The sequence below is a fragment of the Gymnogyps californianus genome, chromosome 1 (genome assembly GCF_018139145.2).
Source record: "Gymnogyps californianus isolate 813 chromosome 1, ASM1813914v2, whole genome shotgun sequence".
In the NCBI taxonomy this organism is placed as follows: domain Eukaryota; kingdom Metazoa; phylum Chordata; class Aves; order Accipitriformes; family Cathartidae; genus Gymnogyps; species Gymnogyps californianus.
Window position 1 is genome coordinate 162,718,640 of NC_059471.1, and position 11,545 is coordinate 162,730,184.

General features: G+C 39.7%; 1 long non-coding RNA gene across 1 annotated transcript; it reads left to right on the forward strand.

Moving 5' to 3' along the window:
* The first annotated feature begins 8,116 nt into the window (after positions 1 to 8,116).
* Positions 8,117 to 9,817, forward strand: LOC127029422 (uncharacterized). Its single transcript, XR_007768193.1, has 3 exons — positions 8,117 to 8,183; positions 8,287 to 8,391; positions 9,323 to 9,817. It is a non-coding gene; the product is annotated as an uncharacterized LOC127029422 (long non-coding RNA).
* Positions 9,818 to 11,545: the final 1,728 nt, after the last annotated feature.

The window sequence follows — 11,545 nt, forward strand, 5'->3', positions numbered from 1 at the left end:
GGCTAACCAAAACCAGACTCTTCAGAAGATGGGCAGAAAGGAACAAGGAAGAATTTCCAGGTCCTCCAGGCGTGTTACCTTCTCTTGCTGACTCATACCACGTATGCCTTTTTAACTACCATGACAGAGTTATCCATTAACAATGGCAAAGAAAATAATTCCTGTCTGGGTAAGCCTGATGATCAGATCTTTGAGCAAAGAAAAATTTAACAAGAAAGCTGGTTGTAGACCCAGGAGTGAGAATGGCTACTGTAGGATTCAGTATGTTCCTTCCCCTTGGATGCTGGGGAAACAAGTAGCGCTGCAGGAGCGATGTGCAGTCTCGGTTTGGGAGCTTCCTGGGAATGCTGGTCTCAGACTTGCTGTGGTGGGCCAGAACTGACAGTGGTTGAAGCTCTGTGTTGGTTTTCTCAAGACCATGAAGAGGCTGTGGCTTTTTAAAGGAATATTTTTTCATGATTCAGGCAGGAATATGGCAGCAGAAGGTGAGAACACTTGGGTGGTTCAATGATCAACTAGGAGAAGTTGGCAGTCCAGCAGAAACTCGTTGAAATGCAATTATTTCTGGGTAAATAGGCTCACTACATTTTTTTTGTCAGTAAATTGGGCCAATATGAACAATATTGTGTGAGGGGGAGAGAGGCTCAGCTTCTTTTTATTCCTAGGCAGAACAAGGCTTCTGCCTCTATGTCCACTTTTGAGAGATTAATGCAAAATGGGATTGGCCACTGATCCAAATTAAGATTAAGCAGTCTGACTCTTGTACCAGGAAATAGTTCGTAGATGTCAGGTAACTTCTTATCACATGAATCTTTTACTCAGAAAGGTAGTGCTTTAAGTTTGGGGATAATACACTTCGTTTTTCTAGTCTAATGTGCACACAGAGGGCAACACATAACATCAGTTTTGCCTATGGGAGCTACAAGCAATACCTCTGTAATTAATAGTATTGCATCTCAGTTGTGGACATGTTAGCTAGCATTGTAGTCATTCAGAGAAAGCACAGCTGTTAATGGTACATAAGGGGTGGGGGTTTAAGCTTTCTCAGCACAGGTCTCTTACCAGGCTACAAAACCAGGCAACTGATACTGCCTACAAACACCCTTCTTACCTCCTTTTGGCAGACCGATCATTTCTATTTAGTGGCCTCTGTGAAGTTTGTCATTTGTGTCGGCATTTCTGTGCTGTTGTCCTAATGTGCCATCAGGATCCCATTTTGATCTAGTAACCGCTTAATATTTTTAACGTTGCTGCTTGGATAGACAAGGTTTGTATATGGCATCAGGGATTAGGAGAGTTCCCATCACGGGACTGAAACTGCTATGGAGCTGGGTCTGGCTGACTCCTCACACACCATGCATATGCTCCTTCAGCCCAGTTGCATACATCTTCTCGTTCTCAGAGGGTCAGAGAGACATGGCCCTACTGACGGCTCAGGAATCTCTAGTCCTCGCATCCCCATGCAGCTGCCCCTGTCACGGAGGCCTTAAATCTCTGACTGTCCTTCTAACAGTTCCCGCTCCGGACTTGTAGAGGTACCAGTCTGCAGCTGAAAGAGCCGTAGCCTCTGGTGTCCTCATTGCACTGACCTGTTACTTGTCAGATTCCATAAGGTACCAGCTGAGGTTCCTGTGATGCATTGCAGATATCTGGTATGTATATTGCTTTCTAATTTATGCTTTACCCTGTTCTTTTTTTCCAGGAGATGAGCTTTTTATGGGTGTTACTGTGGTGACTGTAACTAGGCAAAAACATGCAGTTCGTATTGAGATAGTTCTACATTTGTGGACTTGGATATGATTAAGAGATTTTTAAAGGCACGCTGTATTTTTTGCCCTTCCCTGCAGAAGAGAGAGAGGTTTCGCATGAACTTTCAGTTACTCACTATAAAGTGGAAAGGTATGATTCATCTTCAAAAGCATGTGTGTATTAGTATATATATACAAACACACACATATTATGCAAACAAATGTTGTGACTTCTAGCTAGTTAGAGATTTAGAAGATATTTTCTCCAAGCATAATTAAGATTGTTTAGATATTTGACTCTTCGTTTCTTTATGCTTTATTTGGATTTCTTGTTAAATTTAATTTTACCTTAGAATTTCCAGGGTTTATAATTCTTGGGGTTTGAATAATTGCATTATCTCTGTAATGTATTTTACTGTAAATCACTGCCACGTCACCTTAATGTTGCCTCCATCTTCAAGGTTTTTTTCAGTTTTATAATGTAACTTCCCTGCAGTATGAGGCTTTTGAGGAGACAGCATTCTGTGATTCTCACCTGAGGAGCGCCTTCCCAAAAAAGGTGAGAATGTGCTATCTGAAAGATGTGATTATTACTCTTGAAATTCAAAACTGTAAACTGTGTGAGTTTTGAACCCAAATGTATCATTCTAACTTAGTTTCTTAGAGAAATAAAATAGAACAAGTGTAGCAATTAATGAAAAGGAGGATTGTAGTGCAAACCTAAATTCCTACTATACTGATAACTGCAAATTAATCTCAGCAATTAGATATGAGAGCTATTTTCCTCCAGTGTGCAACTCTCTCTGAAATTTTAGTGAATGTTAACAATAAATTAGAAGACTGATAAGCTGTTTCTCTAAGCTCATTTAAGACAAGAAATGCACCAAATGCTACATTTCTTAAGGACTCCATTTTTAATGAGTCACAAGCTAATAGAGGACTGTTGAAAATCCTCTAGAATATCACCTGTCTTCAGTTAATAGAGTCACTGAATGTAAGGGTAGGAGGCACCCTTTAATCAAGTAGTTTGAGCGCCTTCCTATTACAGCCATTGCATGTTAACCTCCTCAATTTAGTGCTGAGCCTGGTAGCTTGTGTGTGACAGCAGCAGATCCCTCAGTAAGGCATCAAGCCTTGATCTGAAGGCTCGGGGAGGGAGAAGGATGAGATGGAGGATTGTTTCTTTTAGTCATTTGCTCCAGCTGTTAACCACCCCATCATTAAAAGTCTATGCACCTTTTTTTGCCTGCCTCCTACCCTCCCAACAGGCGTTACAGGGAGGATAAGGAGCGACTTTGTATGTTTAATGAAGAGCTTGGATACCTGCTCTGGGTTCAGTTTAGCCTTGACAGTGGAACTGTGACTGTACTTCTATAAAAATATCTACGACTCGGAACTTCATGTCCTCCTTCAGTCACATTTCTCAGAGTCCCCAGAGCTGCACAACAGGGCGATTCACAGTTTAGCAAGGAAAGCAAACCCAGAAGGACAAAGAACCAGAGAGGAAAGGAATAAAATAAGCAATGAAGGGACATATGTGTTGCATGACTCTCCTCTGGTAGAAAAGATCTTGGACACATACACACACACAAAAGAAAATCAAGTCTTCCAGTAAATAGTGCCATCTCCTTTTTATTCTTTTTTCCCTAGTACTTAACGTAATCTTTGTGTGTTTAAAAAATTAAATGTGAAGTTGCAAAAAGGGTTGCAAAGTGACTCCTCTGGACCTGGATCCATACTACCCTGGGGCCTACCCCTCTTTTTGCCATCGTGTTTGTTGCCGTAACATAAGCAATTGTGCAGGACACAAGCATAGTCCAGATGTTATCTAAGTCTTCCATTTATTCCCTGAATCACCTGGCTTTGCAGATCTCAGACTACTTGTGCCAACGCAAAGTGAAAGAAAAAATCCAAATCCTGAAGAGTAAGTGCAAAGGAGAGAACTGTGTAATCCTGTGAATCGATGTTGCCTGTTGGTTACATTCTGGACTCAGGATCTGGTGTTTCAGAAAAGGCCTGTCCTTGAAACTGTGTTCTCTTACATTTGATCACTTTAACCTCCTCAACAGCAAATGTCTTCCCTTGAAATCCTCAATGTCTGTTTGTTGTTCTTGCTTCATGTTTGAAATTTAACAGGCACAATACAAATTTCATGTAGCTCCAACTTTTTTCCATCCCACTTGGTAAACTTATATTGATCCAGCTATAGTATATCTGACAGGTAACAAACATACTGGGGCAGGAGATGTTTTCATCCTGTTACCTGATGTTTTCAGAACAACGTTTCCATTGGAAAGCTTGCTCCAGATTGCATGCTGGAAGATATGAATGCCACTGAGTGTAGTTAAAAGGAGGGGTGACCTTTTACAGGGTCCATAACCTGGATTGGCCCTGAAAAAAGTTTGGAGAAGGTCTGGAGAAGACTGACCCGGGCAGCCTGTCCCAACCCCAAGCACTGACCAGGAGGATGTCTCTGTGAGAGCTTTATTCCATGCCTGGAGGAGAAGGGGTGTGAGCCTGTGTACACCCAGCTGTGCACAGCACTGTGTGCTTTTCTGCATGCTTCCTTTTCAATTCAAATAGGGGGAGGTAGATGCACACCTACTTTCCTCTTTCCAGTAATTAATCCAAGAGAAGTGACTATGTCGTGCAGCAATTGCAAACTGAGCACAGAGTGATGGGCAGTCTCTATTGCTTATTTTGAATTCATTATTTCCTCTATCTTTTCAAGTCAGTCATATCATTACTTTGCTCTCAGTGTGCCTCGCTCCATTTTGAATTTTGCTCTTCAGGCTCTTCCATTCAGTCTCTCATAACCTGCTTGTGCACAAATCATTATTTCATCTTATCTGGAGATGGCTGTACTGATGATGATATTTAATCTGTTTCAGGATGTTTTTAGAGGTCACCAGTGTCAAGGAACAACAATTTGCATTATCTCCTTTATTATGTGTATTATTTTTTCAAAAGAATATTATTTAACTGCCACATGGCAACTAGAAGCATTCTTGAAATTTATGCTTGTTGCAGACATCATATCCTCTTCCCCCAACTTTGAAATTGTTACATAAATTAGAAGATTAAAAACATTTTTTTATTATAAAAATCGCAGCAAGACAGAAGTTGATTCTTTATTTCTAGCTTTTTTTATTCAAGAAACACATTTATTAAAAGAATAAAATTTTAAGTGGAAAATGAACTGATTTAGAAAAGTTAACAATATGAATTGTAATTAATTTTGTAACTGTTTAATATATAAAAGTTTTAAAGTATCCTTTTCACTGCTCCCAGGTGTAAAAACTCCTAAGTAAATAGCTGAGATTAGACTGGTCTTGAACTGGCAAGTACCAGTCTCTGACTGGAAGTATGATTTCTGTACGGTCTGCTATTGCATATCATACCCTCAGCTGATCTTCATAAAAAGGCCAGCTGAAGTATTGCTGAGCCTATGGAAACAGGAACAAGTGTTTCCAGTGTTATCCCAGCAATGTTTTAGTTGTTAGGATAGGACTTTTGCTCCTATGAATTCCAGTCTTGATGGAAGTGACTGATGTTCTCTGCCAGACTCTAATGAGTATTTGAAACATTAAGTATTAACGATGCATTCAAATTATGGAAAAAATTTCTCCCAACTGATCTGGCCACTCCTTTACTCAAAGGACTGTTCTCCATGTGGCTGCTGCTGTATTAGTTGGATATAGCCAGACTACAAGCTCTACATGAGCTTTTGCATATGGGGCCAGAAAGAAACTTCCATTCTGTGAGAAAGTAAGTTCTTTTTTGCAAATCCATATGAATCTGCTAGCACTGATGGCAGAAGCTACAATTCCCCTTTTAATTAAAATACTCAATGTTATAGTAAAAAGATGCTTTCTTCACTTATTCTGCAATTTTGAGTGAGTCAAAATAAACTAGCACAATGGTTTTAGCCTAATGTATGCAGTGTTCATGGAGAAACGCTTCATCCACTCATTACTTGGGCAGTTTGTATCTTCTTGGGGAAAAAAGACTTGAAAGATTTGACCCTTGACTGCTTTCCAGCAGTTTTCTGTGCATCATAGTAAATAAATAAAAAAATGTTGCCTCTTTTTCACACTCTTTCCCTGACCATTCAGGGAATGAAATGTCCTCACTCTAAAGTCAAAGCCAAAACACACGTGCACACGCTGCCTTGTGCACCTAGTCTTTTCCATGTAATTTGAATAAAGCATGAATATTCAAAATACTGTTACAAGCACCTGTGCAAAAATAGTATAAATACTTTTGTTCACAGCCAGTCTAAAGGCATTCTTCAGACTATCATGAGCAGTCCACTGCATAGCCATAATGTTTAGAGGATGGGGAGGCAATTGTACTATTTGTGTTCAGGTTCCCTGAACTTAAACTCAGAGGCAGTTCATACCAGGTGGGACGGAGGACTTGCTTTCATCTCAGAGAAACATATCCTTGAAAATTATATGTATACTTTGGTGACATACAGCTATGAATCAGGAACAGAGAACAAATTTTAACCTTGCAAATTTGTATACATCTGTTATTCCTGGTCCTGGAAATAGTTTGATTTTTTTTTTTTTTTTTTTAATATAGTTTTGGATTTACAGAGGGATGGTTTCTGCAGAGTTCCCTGGTGTTAGTTACATTAGCATTTTATAGGCTGCTCATGTAAACTCTTGAGCTTTCGTGGCTCTCAGTATTAGCTTTTTAATATAACACAGTTCATATTGGCTTTTATTGCTGTTTAATTTAGGTTGGGTTTTTTATGTGGCTCCTCAGCTGCAAGGAATGTGGCCTACGCTTGTTTGAAACTTTTCTTGTCTGTGTAAACCTGCTATTGATGTCCTTTTTTCTTGCATATTGTAACACACTCTGAGAGCTAAACTTGCCTGTATTTGTCATGCAGATCAATTACTGTACATAGCAAACCCAGATCTCATATTACAGGTGGGAACCCAAACTTTTAGATAGTAACTGGAAGTCTCTCCTATCTTTGTACCATATTTTGGTTGTTCCACAGATATAGAAATCCATAGCTGAATTGTCTAAATAAATCATTCTTAGCAAATAGTGCTCCTTATTCAAAGGACACATGCAAATAATTCCCAGCCAAATGTTAGTTATTGGCTTCTAAGTTCATGTGCTTTTTGAAGTGATCCCAATATCACTCTTCTCTTTTGGGCATCTGAAATTGTTTAAAGCAACATGTGGTTTCTCACCCTTCTATAAGAAAAAGGCAATTTCTAAATAGGGTGAAGAAAAATGTAATTTAAATAAAAGTGTATTTTATTTTGGATATTCATGTTTATAACAGCAACTTTCCTCAACAGAGAGAGAATTTTCTACTTAAAAAGATCTTTCTTAATAGTTATTCTAGATAAATTTGTATGGACAATTCAGATAGTTTTAAAGATTCTGTATAAAATACTGAGAGGAGCAAAGCTTAAGTTTTCACAAGTCTTATGAGGAAAGGATGTTCTTTCTTGTGCATTAATGTGTTTCATCAGAATTCCTGGGAAGCTGTCCAGCTATACATAGTAAATATTTTACATACCAAGAAAGTGATTCCTCAGCAATTCAACCACTCGGCACAAATGAGATTTAATTTATGGTGAATATCTGCACCTGTTAAACAGTGAAATAGGCTCCTGACATAAGTGATCCTTTCATGCTGTTATTTATCTAAATTTTTAAAAAGGTCTTATCTTTCCAGATTATAATCTTTTAAAGATCACAATTTCATAAACATTCCCAGGCCTGAATTTTGAACTTTCATACTGAAGACGGAATATATGTGATTTTGAGCTAAAATATGTATATGTAGGGCTAAGATCAACACCGTCAAGGGAAGGCATAAAATGTGCCTATTACTGAATTAGGCATTTGTTTTGTATATCTAATGATAAAATCAATACATGGCTCCATCAGAGGAGAGATCCATCAGCCTCTATCTTGCTAGCATTCAATCAAGAGATTGAATTTGCAGGCTTCGAGAGGGAGAGATGTTTCTCCATCTTTTGACAATCCATATTACACTAATTCGGACAGCTTTTACACAGAGCTGCAGCAGTTTACTCGAGCGTTGCTTTCAATATCATTCCATTAAATCAATGCAAGAGGTTGTGTTGACCTTTTAAGTATATATTTAAATCTGATCAGTGGAGCTTAAATCGATTAGGAACTGATTTTAAGCCAACTCTTAAGGCAAGTAAGTGTGTCCACACGAGGTTCCTCAGCTGTTCAACGAATTGAAGTGAAATCCAATTTAAATTAAGCTGCTGCAAACAAACCACTGTTGTGTTGTACGTGAGTCCCAAATGTGCCCTCCAAGTTCTTTGAGAACTTTCTTTTTAACTTGAACAGAGAACCCGAGGGAGATACAGTTAATGGAGTGAAATCTGCTCATCCCTGTCAGGAAAGGAGGGGTGACTATAAACTGCGGTAAGAAGCTTCTGAACAAACATCCAAGGTTCAGCTGAAAGCTGCATTTGTAAACCTGTTCACTGTCAAATGACAGATGTTTTTTACTCTTCTCTCTTGGCAGCTGTAACTGCAGTGAACAAGACGGGTGGCATCAGGAATACCACCACTCACCAGACTCTGGCAGGCGGAGGCCTCCTCCATATCCCACAGGCTAAAAAGATCCGAAGTGAGTTTAAAGGAAATCCCCTCTAGTTCATGTTTGCTAGGGATTGGGACACGTAAGGTTTCCAACCTTTAGCTTGCCTTCACAGCAGCTCTGGTGTTCTCACAGAGTAAATTATTCCTCTCTCCTGAAACCTCACCAAAGACCTTTGCAGGACTGCAGAGAAGCCCCTTTATCTTCACAACCCGTAAGTCTACAGGGGAATTTCAGAGATTTTGCTCTCGCAGCAAAGAAATGGGAGATGCAAAATGAACCGCACTCCATATTGATTCGTAATGCAAATAAGATGGAATTAAATGGGTATTTGTAGAAGGGAAAGATTAGCTGATAATTTCTACACACCAACAAACCTGCAACCTGGGTTTTAATGATTGAGTTTAAAAATACAGTGAGATACAAACATACAATTATAGAATCATAGAATAAAATACACTATGAGAGAAAACAGGGGTGAAAGGAATAAACAGAAGGAAATAGTAAGGTAAATTGAGGGAAAACTGGTTTAGCATAAGCAACTACCTTAATTATTAATCAGATAACATGGGAATGGAAGTTGCACTCATGTGAGCTTCTGGGGGCTATTGGTCCCTCAACCTCCCCCACCCCACTCTTACACAGATAAATTGTCATCTGCTCCATTTTCCCCTGTCCTAGAACTGAAGAAAGAGAAAGTGAACAGTTTTCCTTATACCCTCCAAAATGTTTTAATTAATTGACAGTTTTGCTGTATGAAAGAAGAGTTTTAAGGGCTCTTCCTCAGCTTCAGGCCCTTTTCTAACCAAAGGGTGCTGTTTGATGGGCATTTGCAGAAGCTGCCTTTGCCAGTCCAGCCCCCAGCAGGAGAAATGTATCTAAATGCAAAGGTAGGTACTTTGTCACTCGTTGTATGAACAAAGGAAGTTATGAGAATGGGGCTTTGTTTTTTCTCTTCCAGGGAATGAAGAGGGTCTGGTAACTGCTGATGGTTTGGATGCATATGGTATTGCCAGATCTCTGGCCTCTTTCCAGCTTTCCTGGTTCCTCAAAATTACTTATAATATTCCCATTCAGACCTGTGCAACTGGTTGTCTTGAATGATTGCAGACTCACAAAAGAAGGTTACGGGATGTGAGTGAACTTGAATATAAGGATCTTCCATGATAAACTCACGAGTATTTCTATATATTGAGGTAAAGGAGTTAACTCCTTGGTAGCTGTAGTAAACTCTCACCCTATACAGGACTTTCTATGTGTCTTGCTAAAACCTCCCTGAAGCTGCTGTATTGTGTTCTGTTGGTTTTTTTTTTTTTTAAGTCTTGTCGATACTGCAGGTGGGTGGGAGAGTATTCCTAGTGCTGGATATGGCTCTTTCCTCTTTCTCCTAGCACAGATAGAAATCAGTGAATCCTTAAATTGGGTTGAGAAATACAATTTATGAATGCGGTGAGCAGAGGGAGAAAGAAAAACCAAAAAAACCCACAGTGACTGGAGGGGGGAGAAGAAGGGACTACATCACTTTGCAGTGGTAAATTACCAAAAGCAAAAATTACCAAGGCACTAGGCCCTACACCTGCTTGCTCCTATTTTCTGCATTTCCTGAAGCTATCAGGATTGGGGAGCTCATGCTTTCTGATCAGTGAAAGCTCGCTGCTTCAAATGGCCCTTCTTTCCATTGGGGTTCTGGAGACCCAGTTGTGCTGAGCTTTGAAATTAAAGGAAAGGATGTTTGACACAGCAAGATACGTTCAAGGTATGTGAACCTGCAAAGAAGTATGACAGTTTATTAATTTATTTTATTGTTCAGCATAGAACTGGCAGGCAGACCATCTCTTGTGGGATTCGCTGACCTAGATGCCATAATGAACTTACCAGTGGAGTCCAAAGTAAGGCTAAACTCAGTATATTGTCTTTATCTAGGCATTCACAACAGAGAGCGGTTAAATGCCAGAAATACTTGAAATTCTGCCTTCTGAGAACTGAGTTAGGTACCACAATTTTTTGTTCCTGCTTATGCTGGTATGGGAGGCAGGGGACTGCTGGCTCCCTCACTCTTGGCTTCTTTTGTAATATCCATATAGTTTTTGCACCAGTAATTGCCGTGTCTGTGGGCCACCTAATTTGTTTTTCCCATTCCTTTGCATCTTTCCAAGAAGTAGTATAAAATTAGGGGTTTTTTTTGCCCTAAAATCATATCTGAACTCCACCTTCAAATTCCACACCCCCCAAAAAAGCTTGGATTTGGATTTTTACAGTTTTCAGTTGACAAATGGTGAAATGCTTTTACTGATAGCAGCATCTCTCCTGTTGTGACAAAGGAGGATTGCAAAGGCTAACAAATTGTGTCTTGTTGAGTAGGGCCTCCAGTTAGGAACTTGATTCAGTTAGAATAGATCTTTGGAGGAATTTTGGGATACTACATTTTTTGGAAAAAGGACAAAGAATTAATGGGGGAAGACAAATGCAAAACTGTAGCTCGATGGTTCTCACCTCCTTTCAAACAGCATCAAAACCTTTGACTCAGTGGAGGTAGCTTCCAGACCTCCCTTTGCTGATAATGTTTTTTTCTGATTTTAGTGCGTATTCGCTCTCTGTGACTCTCTCCCCACATTCAAGACTGTCAGGGAGAAGTTGTAGATAAGAATATCTGTAAACAGTGTTTTAGTGTCTCCCACACAGCAGTCTGGAACTGCCTCTCCTCGTGTTACTGAAGGTTCATGGATTTCCCAAATCAGTAGGAGTTCATTGATTTATATGCAGGCAAGCTTGTGTTACTACTTTGGTTACTCCCATGGTTTTTCCTGGCTACTGTTAATTAGCCTGGCAGATCTTCCCATGCTGCTTACATGCAACAGTAGATGAATATAACTACTTGTATTGAGCTATCATAACATTCTCCTTTTTTGCATCCTCCTTAAAAGGATAAAAGGCACTTTGAAAACTCTTGTCTAAGCAACGAAGGAGATCCAGACTGTGACCTGGTATTCAAATGATGTCTCTAGTGTGGTTAGTGGTGCTGTCTCCTGCTCTTGGACTATCCCATAGCCTCTTGTCACCTCATGAACTTCTTCTGGGATGTTCAGGTTAAAAACAATCACTCCCCTGCTGCCGCTCTCCTGTTACCCTCTGAAAGACTTGCCCTCGCTCTGAATTACGATCTCAGCCTCTGTCTCTGACATCT